Source organism: Crotalus tigris, unplaced genomic scaffold, assembly GCF_016545835.1.
Source record: "Crotalus tigris isolate CLP2741 ecotype Arizona unplaced genomic scaffold, ASM1654583v1 scf7180000018306.2785112, whole genome shotgun sequence".
Taxonomy (NCBI): Eukaryota; Metazoa; Chordata; class Lepidosauria; order Squamata; family Viperidae; genus Crotalus; species Crotalus tigris.
This window is the reverse complement of record NW_024096934.1, coordinates 2,311,048-2,327,281: the sequence shown is the minus strand read 5'-3', so window position 1 is coordinate 2,327,281 and position 16,234 is coordinate 2,311,048. Positions and strand designations below refer to the sequence as shown.

The 16,234-nt window shown below is 44.1% G+C and overlaps 1 long non-coding RNA gene across 1 annotated transcript; it reads right to left on the bottom strand.

The window, feature by feature from the left end:
• Nucleotides 1-5,254: 5,254 nt before the first annotated feature.
• Nucleotides 5,255-15,608, bottom strand: LOC120311018. Its single transcript, XR_005557505.1, has 3 exons — nt 14,760-15,608; nt 10,981-11,151; nt 5,255-5,403 (listed from the first exon to the last, which is right to left on the bottom strand). It is a non-coding gene; the product is annotated as an uncharacterized LOC120311018 (long non-coding RNA).
• Nucleotides 15,609-16,234: the final 626 nt, after the last annotated feature.

Genomic DNA, 16,234 nt, shown 5'->3' with positions numbered 1-16,234 from the left:
CTCCTGGATCTGGAAGTTCTTTTGCTCCAGATTCGGGAGGTGGGTGGGGGGCAGGGAACTCTTTCCTTAAATGAACCAAGTTGTTCTGCAAAACTGATTTTTTTTTTTTTTTAAGGTCACTCCTGTGCTCTACCAACGCCTGGAGAACCTTTACAAGTAGTCCTCCATTTAGTCCTCCTTTGGCAACCGTTCAAAGTTATAACAGTGCTGGAAAAAAGTGACTTATGAACGGTTCTTGTGCTAACCACCATCCCTGTATCATGATTTGAGCAAACAGCATGTATAGCACAATGATTGCAGCACCCCAAGGTCACATGATGGCCATCTGCAACCTTCCCAGCCAGCTCTTGTTGAGCAAAGTCAATGGGGGAAGCCAGATGTGCTTAACAACCACAATGATTGCATAATTGCTTAGGACAGTGTTGGTGAACCTTTTAGAGACCGAGTGCCTAAACTGCAACCCAAAACCCACTTATTTATCGCCAGGTGCCAGGTGGCTGTGGCCCACTGGATGGGCGTGGCTGTGGTGGTCATGGCAGATTGGATGGGTGTGGCCAAGGTGGGCGTGATTGCCTCAATGTTGCTCATGGGGAGGGACCCCTGTGGGAGCTGGGCAGGGTTGGGGGAGATCTAGGGGGTCTCTGGCAGGTGGGGCGGTGGGCAGGAGGCTCATCCTGCAGGGTAAGGCGAGGCAAGGCAAGGCAGGCGGGGGTGCCATTGTCATAGGGCAAGGTGAGGCGGGCCGGGCAGCTGTGGCCTGACACCATCAGCCCCTGCACACAGAGGCCAGCGAGCGCATGGGTGCTGGGATGCATCCGGCCACGTGGGACCTCGGCAAGTCAGCGGGTGGCTGGTTGAAGAGGGACAGTTGCCATCTCCGGGGCATGGCGCACATGCCCACAGAGAGGGCTCTGAGTGCCACCTCTAGCACACGTGCCATAGGTTTGCCACCACTGGCTTAGGACAAAAAAGATTGTGAAATCCGGCATGGGTCACACGATGACTCATTTAGCAACCACTTAGTAATGGAACTTCCGGTCCCAATTTGTGATCGTAATTCGAGGACTTACAAGGATTTATTTAAAAATAAACGTTTTATTTTATTTTATTTTATTTATACATTTTGTCCGGGCTGACTCGGATTCTATTGCCATCTGCAATTCCTCTCACAGCTTGACAACAAAAATGGAAGGGGTCCCAGGAGTTTCTTTTTCTGCATATGCCAATGAGACAGTGGACACATTAGCTCTCTTCTTCCAATCGTTCTTTTTAGAGAAGCCCAGTTCTAGGGGCTGCTTTGCAAAGAGATTTTTCCAGAGATCATGGCCCACATTCTCCAGTATGGGGTGACTTAAAACAAGGCTTTTGAACCAGTGGTACGGGTACCACCTGTGGTACATTGGCACCTGGCAGGTGGTACGCGACCATCCTAGAAAAGGGGTAACGGGGGAGGGGAATGAGTTGAAACAGTAGCAGCACCACACAAGCCTGAGCAAGAGATGGCTGGAGCTGCAGGGCTGTCAGGGCTCAGCGGAAGCGCCAGGATCAGCGCCAAGCTCCAGCTGGAGCTCGGTGCTGATCCTGGCGCTTCTGCTGAGCCCAGAAGAAGCACTGATCAGCTGGAATGTTGCAGCATCTCCAGGGTCTTGTGATTTACATTCACATGCTTGGCACTGATTCATACTTATGACGGTCACAGTGTCCCAGGGTCATGTGTGACTTGACCAAAATCTGCTGCAACCACCCAGCAGACAGGGGGGGGGAATAAAAACCAAACACCCCCCAACCCACCCCCTGCCAATCCTCAACAGAAATGCTCACAACAATGAAAACCTTGGACAGGAGGAAGAGCGCCACCGGGTGGGCAGGCAGGTGTCTTGCTCGGCTGTGGCTTGGGGGGCACTTTTTTCAGTGCCATTGTAACTTCGAACAGTCACTCAGCGAACTGTTGTAAGTTGAGGACTACCTGAACTTCATCCGTTTTTTTCCTTTTTTGGGGGGGGGTGTCATCAAATTTTTGCTAGACGACTGGTGGTACTCGGATACTGCCATATCCTAAAAGTGGTAGAGTGGATGAAAAGGTTGAAAAGCCCTGACTTAAAAGACAAGCAAAGTGTAAGAATGGACCTCAGATGTCAGAGCTGATTCAATTCTGTGCCTGGCTTTTCCCAGGCTCTCTTTGGTCCCTTCCCTCCTCCTTGGAGGATGGGGCAAGTTGACTGAGATGAACAAAAGTTGAAATTATACAAAGCGGCAGTGTTCATGTACCTTCCAGGATTTTTGTTTTTTTCCCCAAAAATACAAAAATAGGTTGTCCTATTGATCTCCCAGGGGTCTTCAAACTTGGCCCTTTTATGACTTGTGGACTTCAACTCCCAGAATTCCTCAGCCAGCAGGCCTGACTAACATGGTCTAGCCCTGTTTAACTTTGCATGGTCAGCTAAAGTTGGCTAGATGCCATCACCTTGCTGGGGACTATTTGGAAGAATGGGCCATTAAAACCAACCAGGGATCCAGGCCAGACTCCTCTGATGGTGTAGTCCATGCTTAAGATCCCAACCACAGATGCCCAAAACAAGGTTGAGTTGCAACATAGGCTCAACAACCAGAGAAAAAGTCAAACAGATGTAAGACATTGTAGATGTTGTAAGTTTTTGTTTATCTCCGGTAGTTACCTGCCTGCAATTAAAGACTACCTGAGGGCTTCAACTTAGCTGGTTGGATCATTGGTGTCTATCATACACATCTGGGAGAAGTTCCAAGGCTACCAGACACATTAGAGTTGAATCAGTGGATAATGGGAGTGTGTGGTTTTATCAGCTGCTCAGCTGTCAGACTTAGCAGGATATTGGGAGAAGATGACAGGTCTCACAGGCAGAAGCAGGAGATGTTCAGAAAGAGACTGACTATCAGCTGTGTGCCTGTTGGTCACTGACATCTGGATGAATTAGAGGTACTGACTCATTCCAGCCTCCCAAGGACCCCATCATGATCCTGCATGATATCTCCAGGTACATTGTGAACTGGAGAACTAGTCTTCCTCACATGGATCAATGAAAGGAACATCCAGGACAACCCTGCTGTCAGTCACACCGAATTCTCTGATGTGTCTGAACAAGTAGAGGAGGAAGTGCCTCTTAAAAATGGTAGGTGGGGGCGGGGCAGTAGAGTTCAAAGAAGAGTACTGTCAATCCTTCAAGGTAGGCCACTACTGGAACCCTATTGTTTTAGGACAGTGTTTCTCAGCCTCAGCGAGTTTGGGCTGTGTGGATTTTAGATCCCAGAATTCCCCAGTCGACGTACTTGGGGCACGCACAAACTTCTATAGCAAGAATATAATGGAGCAAACTTGGGCTGCAAGTTTTTTTCAGGTTTATATTTATCATCATCCTTGGGTTTTGCCAGCCAGATGTTTAAACTGGAATTGGCATTTTTGCTGTTGTTATTATTGTTATTATTATCATCAAGAGAATGTACAACGAAACAAGGCTGGCTTGCAAGTTATTTGAGACAGGAGCCAGCGCTAAGTGACATAGTTGTCCAGCAAGACCATGATGGATTTACCACCTCACTCTCAATGTGGTTGTTATGTGCATCATCTGCAGTCAATAAGTGAGACCACCATGGGACCAGGACTTGCAATTTTATTGCTGGCTTCTCAATGAGCTTTGTCAGAAGCCAGCTGTGAAGTGTGCAAATCACATGACTGCGGGATGCTGCGATGGTCATCGATGCCCACATCTTGGGCAAATATGTTCATAAGTCACTTCTTTCAATGCTGCTGTAACTTTGGTCACTAAACAAACTGTTGTAAGTCAGGGATTACCTGTAGTAAGAAAGATGGGACTAGTTAGAACAGTGGTTCTCAACCTTTTTACTGCCATGACCCCCAACCGGTCATAAGTTGAGGACTACTCAACCGGTCGTAAGTCGAGGACTACTCAACTGGTGCAGCACTGTTTGCAGAATGGGACTTTTGGCGGGCTCAGCAGAGCAGAGACAGCCTGGACAATTCCTATTGGCTTTGAAAGCCAATAGAATTAGACTCTATTCAAGAGAGTCTATTCTATTGGCTTTCAAAAGCCAATAGAATAAAAGGGAGTAGCACAGCTAAAGGAAAAAAAATGGCGGACTGCGTTGTTTGGCGACCCCCGTGAAATGGTCGTTCGACCCCAACTGGGGTCCCAATCCACAGGTTGAGAACCACTGAGTTAGAAGATGGGGCAGTGCAGGATGGAGCATGTGGGGGAATTTCGTCAGGAAGAAACCTAAGTGGGTGATTCAATCAAAGTTTGATGACTACGCCTTATCAGCTGGATCGCAGTCAGCAAATTGCACCCTCAGGTGCTTTATTCGGTTTGATATCGTATCTGCTTTATTTTATTACAATGAGGAAACCTAAGTCAATAAAAGATAGGGGATTGGAGGTGGGGAAGGAAAAGAACTGTTTGGGTTGTACACACATCGGCCCACATGTACACTTGCCTTTCCAAAGAGCAAACAAAATCACGTTGCTTGATTGCGTCCACCGTGTCCCTGGAGAGGCAACCGGAGGGCGTTTCGTGCAAACTGAGCTGCCAAGCCAATAACTATGTGCCATGGTGGCAAGAAGCTCTCTGACATTAGGGGTCAAAGGGAATCTCGCTCTCTGAATTGACTCTAGGCTGCTTACACAAGTGCTGTTGCACACACACACACAACACACATTGCAAAGAACTGGCCCTGGTTGAGCCTCTTATCTTACTTGGCTTGTACATTTCCCCTGTGCAAAAAGACATTTGACATTTCTACTCGTGCATCTCCAGAGGGGTGGTAGAGTTTATCCTTCTTCTTTTTAACAAAATTGTGAAGGTGTTGACCCGGACTTAAGGGACAGTATAGGAAGTATCAATTGTGAATTTGTGCAAATGGCCCAGCTATCTCTGGCCACTTGCAAAACCATGAATGCAGGGTCATAAAAGGACAGCAAAGGAAACACCCAATATCCTAACCCCCCCCCCGGGAACATATGGTGTCTTAGGGATTATCCAAAAGAACAGGGAGACAAAGCCCCCCCCCAGCCCCTGACACCCCCCCCCCCAGTATTTAAAGTGTGGTTGTGGAGTAACAAGCCCTATAGGACAGTTGGGAAGGGAACGCAAAGGACATTCAATGCCCCCGTGGCCAAATTTCTTACATATACGACACTGGTCTTGTCTTAGGGCAAAAGACTGCATTGGTCATTCTGGGGTGCCTGGAATCTGGGTGGCATCATTCCACTTTTCTCCCGAGGGGGCCCTATGGCTCCTTGCCATCCTCTTCAGGAGTCTGATAGCATCTTCTCCAAATCTTCTTAAAAGAGCATAAGCTTTGGTTTGTAGTGGTTCATGAACGAATATGATCCTTGGCTGTATAAGCAGAGGCCTAGAATCAAAATCATGTGAAGTATAAGTACTGCTTTATGAAGCCTTAGTAAGACCACACCTAAAATGCTGCATCCAGTTTTGGTCACCGCATTACAGAAAAGATGTTGAGACTTTGGAAACAGCACAGAGAAGAGCAACTAAGAGGATTAAAGGCCTGGAGACTAAAACATATGAAGAACGGTTGCAGGATTTGGGGTTGGCTAGTCTAGAAAAAGAAGGACTAGGGCGTGACATGATAGCAATAGTCCATTATTTGAGAGGTTGCCACAAAAAGGAGAGGGTCAGCTTATTTACCAAAGCACCTGCAGCCAGGATGAGACACAATGGGTGGAAACTAATCAAGGAGAGAAGCAACCTGGAACGAAGGAGAAACTTCCTAACAGTGAGGACAATTAACCAGTGGAACAGCTTGTCTTCATAAATTGTGGCTGTTTCATCACTGGAGGTTTTAAAGAAGAGACTGGACAGTCACTTGTCTGAAATGGTATAGGACAGGGGTATCAAACTCACAACGTCACGTCATGTGTCGCGACATATTGTGACTTTTTTGCCATTGCCAACAATGGGGTGAGCGCGGTTTCGCTATGATGCATCCAGCCTGCAGGCTGGCAGTTTGACACCCCTGGTATAAGATCTGCTGCTTGAGCAGGGAGCTGGACTAGAAGATCTCCAAGGTCCCTTCTAGCTCTCTTTTGATTGAAGACAAATATACATGTCCCAGGATAGTGTTACAGGATCCAATCTGAGTCAATAATTGGGGTTACAGGTTTATTTTTCCGAGCTCGTCTATGGTCTCCCCTTTTGAAGAGAGAGAAGTTCTCTGAGGATGAGTTCCAGCAGGAATCTGAAGAATAAATCTCTGGTCCCAGTTGACTGACTCAGATTAGATCCTGCAATAGTGGTTCAGTTTATCAGATATAGAGAGGGGCTAGACCAGCGTTTCTCAACCTTGACAGCTGGAAGGTGTCTGGACTTCAAAGCTGACTGAGGAATTCTGGGAGTTGAAGTCCAGACATCTTCCAGCTGCCAAGGTTGGGAAACACTGGGCTAGACTAATACAGAATTAAAATAAAGTGTGGAGAAAGATGGGGAAGAAGTTGATTATGGAGATGCAGTTTACATGTGACAGATCACAAGGATGTTCTCAGTCAAAAATTCTAATGCATTAAAAATTGTTGTGTTCCTTGATGCCTTCAGGCATAGCCTGAAATATTTTGATGTATGCGAGATCCACAATCTCTCACTTAACTGCACTGGTAATGTTTTTTTTCCCCCTTTTTCCAAGATGGCTACTTTGAGATCTGTATGGACTATGCTGGATGATTGAAACACTCCGATAATATTTTGTCCTTGCTTTGAATTCCGATGTTAAACTTGTCCCCATGGATACTTTCGGCACAAAACTTGGCTTGTTGGTTTGACGTAGAATCCAGAGGAGCACTGCTAGCAGATTACGGCATGTATCGCATCAGAGGAAACACATGTGAAGGAACCTCTTATCTTTCTTATATGTGAAATTGTTGGGACCTGTGATGGTGCTGTTGGTGCAAATTTGACACCACGGTAGGAGTTGTTGCAAGATCTGATTCCCATGTTAGCGTCACTGTGTTTTTGTTTCATGTTTATTGTGGGAATGGGCTTCAGATTGGCTGGTTGTATTACAGTATGGGCCTGCCACCCAGTTCCATTTTCCTGTATGGGCTGTACCTTATTAATCATGCAAGGGAGCGGTTCAAGCTATGAGTAAAAGGAACGGTGCTCTGTTGTTCTCCTTTTGTGATCCATATGTATTAGGCTTTTCCTAGGCATCAAAAAGACTGCACTGATTTGCCTATCGATTTGGTGAGATGGGCAAATGTAGTCCTTGACTTACAACCAAAATTGAAACCAGAATTTCTGTGGCTAAGCAAGGTGGTTCTTTAGTGAGTTGCAATTGATTTTACCTTTTTGGGGGCCACAGTTGTTAAGTGAATCACTGGGGTCCTTGGTGCTTGTTTTCTTGCAGACGTTTCACTACCCAAACTAGGTAACATCATCAGTGCTAGTAAGGAGTGGGGTTTGCTGTCAGTTTATATTCTAGTTCAGGGTGGCAAATCTATGGCACGGGTGCCAGAGGCGGCACTCAAAGCCCTTTCTGTGGGCACGTGCGCTGTCGCCCCAGTCCTGGGCCTTCAGCTGGGTTTTATAAAATCTTTTCACTTTAGGCCTCCACCGCCGTGTGCAAAAAAAAAAAAAAAAAGTTCAATCAGTCAATTTCAACTTCTCGCGGAGAAAAAAAAAGATTTTGCAAAGTTGAAATTGATTGATTGAACTTTTTAGTCCTACCCAGTTTGCAGTTACCACCGCAGCCACGCTCACCCAATTGGCCATGCCCAACCAATGGGCCACACCCAGCCTATGGGCCACACCCACCCGGCACTCGACGATGCATAAGTGGGTTTTGGGTTGCAGTTTGGGCACTCAGTCTCTAAAAGGTTCGCCATCACTGTTCTAGTTCTTATATTCTTTGTTCCCTATGCCATCCGTCTGGTTACTTGTTTACTTCATTGTTGGTCTGATGTTAATCTTGGACTTAATCTATGCTGATCTGGGTGCTGACTGCCAGTGGAGAGATGCTTAAGTTTTTTTGTTCCCTTTTGGGATGGTTGATTGTGTCTTTTGCATAATAACAGAGTTGAAAGTGACCTTGAAGGTCTTCTAGTCCAACCTCCTGCTCAGGCTTTAGGAAACCCTACACCATTTCAAACAAATGGTTGTCCAAAATCTTCTTAAAAACTTCCAGTGTTGGAGGCACCCACAACTTCTGAAGGCAACTCGTTCCACTGCTTAATTGTTCTAATTGTTCTAATGTTCTGTTTGAATCTATAGATATTTTTGATGTCTATTGATGGCTAATTTGTCAGAGTGTAAGGCTTCTAGAAATTTCCTAGTGTTTTTTGGACTTGGCTTGGCCTAGGATGGTGACATTTTCCCAATTGAAACTATGGGTAAGTCTGTCCATATGTTGTGAAATTAACATTATTAACTCTGACCAAGTAGCCATCAATAGGCATATAGACATTAACAATACCTATTGTTGTTGTTAATTGTGAAGTCGTGTCCGACCCATCGCGACCCCATGGATGTTCCTCCAGGTCTTCCTGTCCTCTTCTGGAGTCCATTTAAGTTCATGCCTACTGCTTCAGTGATTCCATCCAGCTACCTCATCCTCTGTCGTCCCCTTCTTCTGTTGGCCTCAATCTTTCCCAGCATTAGGCCCTTCTCCAGTGAGTCCTTCCTTCTCATTAGGTGGCCAAAGTATTTGAGTTTCAACTTCAGGATCTGGCCTTCTAAAGAGATAATCAACTAGCCCACAGGTCGGCAACCTGCGGCTCCGGAGCCGCATGCGGCTCTTTGAGCCTTCCCCGGTGGCTCCCAGGCTCCTCTGCCTTTGCAGAGAGAGACAGAGACAGAGAGAGGCAATTGCGCTTCTCTGCTTCTCTCTCTCTCTCTCTCTCTCTCTGTGTGTGTGCGTGTGTGTGTGTGTAAAAGATTGCACTCACAGTGTTCTCCGAGGAGCTGAAAAGCTTTCTGGACGGAGCTCCTCCCTTTGCTGCGTCTCTGAAGGAAGCAGGAAGCAGGAAGGGCAGGACAGAGCTAGCTAGCCCAGCTAGGCTGACTCAGGAATTCTGGGAGTTGAAGTCCATGAGTCATAAAAGAGACGAGGTTGCTTACCCTGAGCTTGCTGGACAACAGCTTGAAGCTTGCCAGGTGAGCAGCAGATAGGAGAGAGAGAGAGAAAGAGAGAGAGAGAGGGAGGGAGAGAGAGAGAGGAAAGAGAGAGAAAGAAAGAGAGTGGGGAGAGAGGAGTGGCAGGCAGACCAAGGGAAGATAGAGAGGGAGGGAGAGAGAGAGACAGACACAGAGAGAGAGAGACCCTTTTGACATCTAAAATGAAGATAACACTGCATATATCCTTTTTTTACCTGTATGTGTATATATGTGTGTGTGTGTGTGTGTGTGTGTGTATACATATACACACACACATATATATACACACACACAAACACACACACACCTATAATAAAGGTAAAAAAGGATATATGCAGTGTTATCTTCATTTTAGATATCAAAAGGATTTTGCGGCTCCCGGTGTTTTGTTTTTGGTGGGAAACGGGTCCAAGTGGCTCTTTGAGTGTTTTGGGTTGCCTACCCCTGAACTAGCCAAAAGCGGAACAAAGGGACCTCAGCATCCCTCCATCAGCAATCAGCACCCAGATAAGCATAGAGATTCAAGATTAACATCAAAGGAAGTAAACAATACCCCAATCAAGAAACTGCCAAAGCAGTAAAGAAGAGGGAAAGAGGTAAGTTGGTTAGAGGGTGGATGCGGTTTTGGGGGGAAATGGGCGAGCAATACCGAAAATGGTGTGTATTAATTTGTTTTATTTTTTTATCTGAAGTATTTCTAAGATTGTATTGTATTGTAAAACTGAAAAAAAAAATTTACAAAAAAAAAAACCTGTCAAAGCAGCCAACAACAAACAGCCCAACCAAAGACCCTCTGAGACCACCCCCACCAAAACTGACAGGGCAAGCCACTAAAATATAAACTGAGAGCAAACCCAACTCCTTCTTAGCACTGATGATGTTACCTAGTTTGGGTAATGAAATGTCTGCAAGAAAACAACCAACTCAGAGAGCACCAAAGGACCACCCCCACTTCAACCCTGAGCTACACATATTCCCCTTTGTTATAACTTTGTTTGCTAAACAAATGGTTTAGCTTGAGGACTACCTGTACTTTAGTCACCCAAATCCAAAATTTAATTCTAGCAATTAAGCATCTTTGTCAGAACAAATGCATTCAAGCTTGATTATAGATGTTAATTTGATAGTGTGTTCTAGACGGAAGTTGGATGCCTGTAGATTTATAGGGGAATCTGTAGGCTTCCTGTATAACAGTGGTTCTCAACCTTTTTAATGCCGCGACCCCCAACTGGCCGTAAGTCGAGGACTACTCAACCGGTCGTAGGTCGAGGACTACTCAACTGGTGCAGCACCGTTTTCAGAATGGGACTTTTGGCGGGCTCAGCAGGGCAGAGACAGCCTGGACAATTCCTATTGGCTTTTGAAAGCCAATAGAATTAGACTCTATTCAAGAGAGTCTATTCTATTGGCTTTCAAAAGCCAATAGAATAAAAGGAAGTAGCACAGCTAAGGAAAGGGGGAAAAAATGGCGGACTGCGTTGTTTGGCGACCCCTGTGAAATGGTCGTTCGACCCCAAATGGGGTCCCGACCCACAGGTTGAGAACCACTGCTGTATAACATGAAATTCCTGTGTCCATTGAGGGGATGGGAATAAACATAGGCAATTTTCAGATTTCTCCCTTTTTGGGCACAGCCAGAGTTTCTATTTCTTTTGAGTAACCACAGATAGTTGCACCCAAATCATGATTAATGCTAAATGCTTAAAACATTTAGATAAAGTTTTATTCTTTTTCTTGAAAGTTCCCAAGAGTGTGCATGCCAATAATGGACTAGTCCAGAACATTCATTCAAATAACAAGATATCACAGAATGATCAGATCTGACCTTAAAGGATAGATGATTTCGATCAATGTTTTTCAACTGCAGCTACTTTAAGATGGGTGGGATTCAATTCCCAGAATTCCCCAGCCATGCTCAGCCACAACATAATGCAGACCTAAGCATTTTATGACATCCGGTCCTTTGCTGTCCCTGTCTGGCCCACATGAGGTCAATCTGAAATTAGAAATCAAATGTAATCAAGCCACAACATATAGTCTTACCAGTAGCAGCTAAACAAAACCATGTAATTTATTGCTTTTTATAAAGCAATACAACTAATACTGAGTAGAATTACATTCAGTTTATAGTTATAATCCATAGTTTCTCATGTTATCCCTTGGGAAAATCAACTGCTTACCCCTGATATAATGGATATAACAAAACAATTATTAAAAAGAGAAGCAAAATCTACCAGCATGTTCAAAATCTTGCTGGAGGTGAAGAAAAAATATAGAAAGAGGAGAACCTGAATTTTATTTATATAAAATAGTTGCCTCATACAGGTATCTCACATTATTACTCCCAGAATTCCCAGCAAAGAGACCCCCAACTTTTTAATTCAATTTAACTAGAGAGCAAAAAGGTTTAAACCAGTGGTTCTCAACCTGTGGGTCGGGACCCCATTTGCGGTCAAATGACCATTTCACGGGGATCGCCAAACAACGCAGTCTGCCATTTTTCCCCCTTTTCCTTAGCTGTGCTACTCCCTTTTATTCTATTGGCTTTTGAAAGCCAATAGAATAGACTCTAATAGAGTCTAATTCTATTGGCTTTCAAAAGCCAATAGGAATTGTCCAGGCTGTCTCTGCCCTGCTGAGCCCGCCAAAAATCCCATTCTGCAAACGGTGCTGCACCAGTTGAGTAGTCCTCGACTTACGACCGGTTGAGTAGTCCTTGACTTACGACTGGTTGGGAGTCGCAGCATTAAAAAGGTTGAGAACCACTGGTTTAAACTATTTGGCTTCTAGGCTTCTAAGCTCATAGTGTCAATTAATAAATCAAGAATGGCTTTTCAGTACACTGTACAGACAGTACTCCAAAAAGTAGGTAAGGTCAGGGATTTTTTTAAAAAATAAGATTCAATTTTCATTAAAATGTAATTCAATTTAAATTAATTATGTGCAGCTGATGATTATTCCTGATGCATGTAGTTTTCTTCTATCATATAAAAAAATACAACTTGGCATTTTTTAGATAGGCTCCTTTGTGGGGCCACGTGAGCTCCCACTTATCTCTGGAACATAGTTATATAATTAGTTTCCATAAATCTCAAGGCAAAGAACATTTCAAACTGTTTCTCTAAACAAGGGGCCTATTTAAGGATTAGAACCATTCCTTCTTTATGACCTACAGGAACTATGTATATACATTATGACTTGCATTTCCCCAGTAATGTAATTAATGATTTGTGGGGATTATCCTTTTCAAATCCTTCTCTTGGAGATCTAATTCATAGAAACTGATGGATAAGCACTGGTCCTGACTGCATTTTGCTCACCATTACTGCAAATGGGTGGCATGAGCAATATAGGTAGTCCTTGACTTACAACAATTTTAAGCCAAACTTTCTGTTGCTAAGCAAGACATTTGTTTTGCCCCATTTTACAACTTTTCTTGCCATAGCTGTTAAATGAATCACTGCAGCTGTCAAGTTAGTAACACAGTTGTGAAGTGAATCTGGATTCCTCATTGATTTTGTTTGTCAGTAGGTCGCAAAAGGGTTGAGGGAAGTTAGCCCAGAAAAGGACATATTAAAAAGGGCAGGAAATATATATTTTTCACCAAAAGGATTTTTAAAAGTATTTTTTGAAAAGCAGAAACCAAACCTGGCCCCAAATCTATCTCTCTGTCCCAATCAAGAGCTAACCCCATATAAATGCAGATGTAAAACCATCAGAAAATTGAAGCCAGAGCAATCAAGAAAAAGATAAAATCTGCATGCCCCATCCAAACTCTAGGAGTCATTAGCCCCATCACCTGGAAAGCAGGATATGATAATAGGATTAAACCACAGATATCAAGGCCTAGAAAAACACTCAGAAATAGCTTCAAGGTTCATGCCACAGGAACAGGAAACTATTCCAAACAAGGCTAGAGGGGGTATAAAAACCTACTGCCCATGTGCTCAACTCCTCTTTCCTCTCCTCTGCTCTTTCTTGCAAGGACCATCTTTCTGCTTCTTCAATAAACTGTAACCTTCTTCCCAAAGCAGTCGCCATGTTGCTTATTTATCCCCGGCTTGGATGAACCAGGATGAAGACTTACTTCTGACAAGGGGATCACATGACCCTGGGACACTGCAACCATCATACGTACAAGCCAGTTGCCAAGCATCTGAATTTTGATTACAATGGTCTTAAGTGTAAAAAACTCATGTCACTTTTTTCAGTGCCATTGTAACTTTGAATGGTCACTAAGCAAACTGTTCTAAGTCAAGGACTACCTGTATAACAATTTGTAACAAAAATGTGTAACATTTAATGCATCATGCGCATTCTGCAAAGGGCTAATGAGAAATATGGATAGATAATTCTCTGGGATTATTTGATAAACTTCAAACTGATCCAAGATTAGGACTAAAATTAATGAGTCATACTTGACTTCCTCAGCCTGGTTGGGGATGATGAGAACTGTCACCTAGTACATTAAGAGATTACCACAGAATGGATAGTTAGTCTAATCCAGTGGTTCTCAACCTGTGGGTTGGGACCCCATTTGGGGTCGAATGACCATTTCACAGGGGTCGCCAAACAACGCAGTCCACCATTTCCCCCCCTTTTCCTTAGCTGTGCTACTCCCTTTTATTCTATTGGCTTTTGAAAGCCAATAGAATAGACTCTCTTGAATAGAGTCTAATTCTATGGCTTTCAAAAGCCAATAGGAATTGTCCAGGCTGTCTCTGTCCTGCTGAGCCCGCCAAAAGTCCCATTCTGCAAACGGTGCTGCACCAGTTGAGTAGTCCTCGACTTACGACCGGTTGAGTAGTCCTTGACTTACGACCGGTTGGGGGTCACGGCATTAAAAAGGTTGAGAACCACTGGTCTAATCTCTCTTTCCATGATCACAGAAAGCCCTTCTCTTAAGTAAAATATGGGGTTTTCCTTTCCAATCCTTCGGGCATGTTCTAACAAACATTTTAATGTTACAAATTTGTCTCTCTTGAGGACACATGATCCAAATAAACAGGCAAGTCAGAACTGGTGACAGCTTCTCTGCAAATTAGTGTCACATGCTTGTCAATTTATGAATGTTAAGGCTAAACGTGCCATTACTTAATACCACAGAATGGAGTAAAGCCTCTGGTATGTGGACAAAGATTAAGCACTATAGCACTGGCTGAAATACAAAGGGATCATGCTATTTTCCAATCAATATTACTATGGCTTGAGAAAGAGCTGAGAAAAACTCTTTCCACCAGAGATAAGAATACAGTACCATTATCCATTAGTACACAGTCAATATATGGCTGTTATGAGGTCAACAGATCCAGGCAAACAATCTACTGTACATTGGGTATACATATTTGGAAAAATATTATTTAATTCTTGTTTCTTAGGGGAAAAAATAGAGGCAGTGCCTTTTTAAAAATTTGTCCTGTATGAGATTCCATAAACCAAAATTAACAAAAATTAGCAGTTATAAAAACTGTTTTCTTCTAGTTTTGCACACCGTCTAAGTCCAGTGGAGTTGGGCCCCTCATCGATTTAAATAAATAAAAGGCTGTTCAGGAAGTGAGAAATACAAGGTGTTGCATTCAAGAACAAATACAAAACTGGAAGTACCTGGCTTAGTCAAGGTACTGGCGAAAAGAAACTAGATGATCTGCAAAACCACACATTAAGCATGAGCCAGGCTGCAACCAAAAGCATTAACACAGTCTTGGCCTGCATCAAGAGAAATGCAGTATCAACATCACAAGAAGTGATAGTCCAGCTCTATGCTGTGCTGGTCAGCCCACATCTATAATACAGGTAGTCCTCAATTTACAACAGTTTATTCATAGGTTCTCCTGTTTTAGCAGGGGCCTGGACTTCCAAGGTCCCTTCCAGCTGTTCTATTCATTTAGTGACCGTTCAAAGTTAGGACAGCACTGAAAAATGTGACTTATGACCACATTTCAGTTATGACCTTTGCAGCATCCCCATGATAAATATTGGGCTCAGTTGTGGTTGTAAGTCGAGGACTACCTATATTGTGGCAGTTTTGATTGCCCCAGTACAAAAGGACAGATAAGGAACTAGATAGAAGGCACACGAAGGAGCAAGGATGCTAAAGGGCTTGCAGTTCAATCCTACCCATCTAATTAATTAATTACAATTTAACCAATTACAGTTCAATCCTACCCATCTAATTGCAATTTAACCAATTGCAGTTCAGTCCTAACCAACTAATTGCAATGTAACCAACTGCAGTTAAATCCTACCCATCTAATTAATTGCAATTTAACCAATTGCAGCTAAATCCTACCCATCTAATTAATTGCAATTTAACCAATTGCAGTTAAATCCCACCCAGCTAATTATTTAATTGCAATTTAACCAATTGCAGCTAAATCCTACCAATCCCCCTTTAACCCCAGCATTTTTTTAAAACTTAGCCACTTTAAGATGTGTGGGTTTCAATTCCCAGAATTCCCCAGCCATTTTTCCCTCCTTTCCCCCACTGGTTGGGGAATTCTGGGAGCCGAAGTCCACACATCTTAAAAAGTGGCCACGTTTGAAAAGCACTGGGTTAAAGAAGCTTCGTAGGCTTATCCTGGAGAAGAAAAGACACAACGGGGGAAGGTTTTTTTCCTGGCTTCGGTTTTTTTTGGGGGGGACTAAGCCCCGCGTGGCTTCCCACGAAACGGAGCACGTGCCAGTCACGAGCGGATCGCTGCCTCTTCCTTTCTCTTTAATGGAAGCCTGGGGTGGAATCTTCACGGGGACGTCAATCATGGCTCAGGGGGCGGGGCATTTTCTAGAAAAGGCGGGGCGGTTGTAGGAGGAACTTTGCTCCCCCCAATGGGAGGCATGAGGAACTTTGCCCCGCCCATGGGAGAGCAGCTTTTCCATCACGTAAGGCTCACGGTGGCTCCTAGAACCGTACTATGGACGCGCTAAGCCAATGAGGATCCGCGGTTCTTTGTCACGTCTCTTTAAACCCCCGGGGCCACCTTGAGAGGGAGTGGTCAATAGCCAAGCAGAAAAGAAACGATGATTCGGGACAACCTGGGAGCCGCCTGAGGGAAGCAGCCAATCAAAAAGCGTAGACGAGA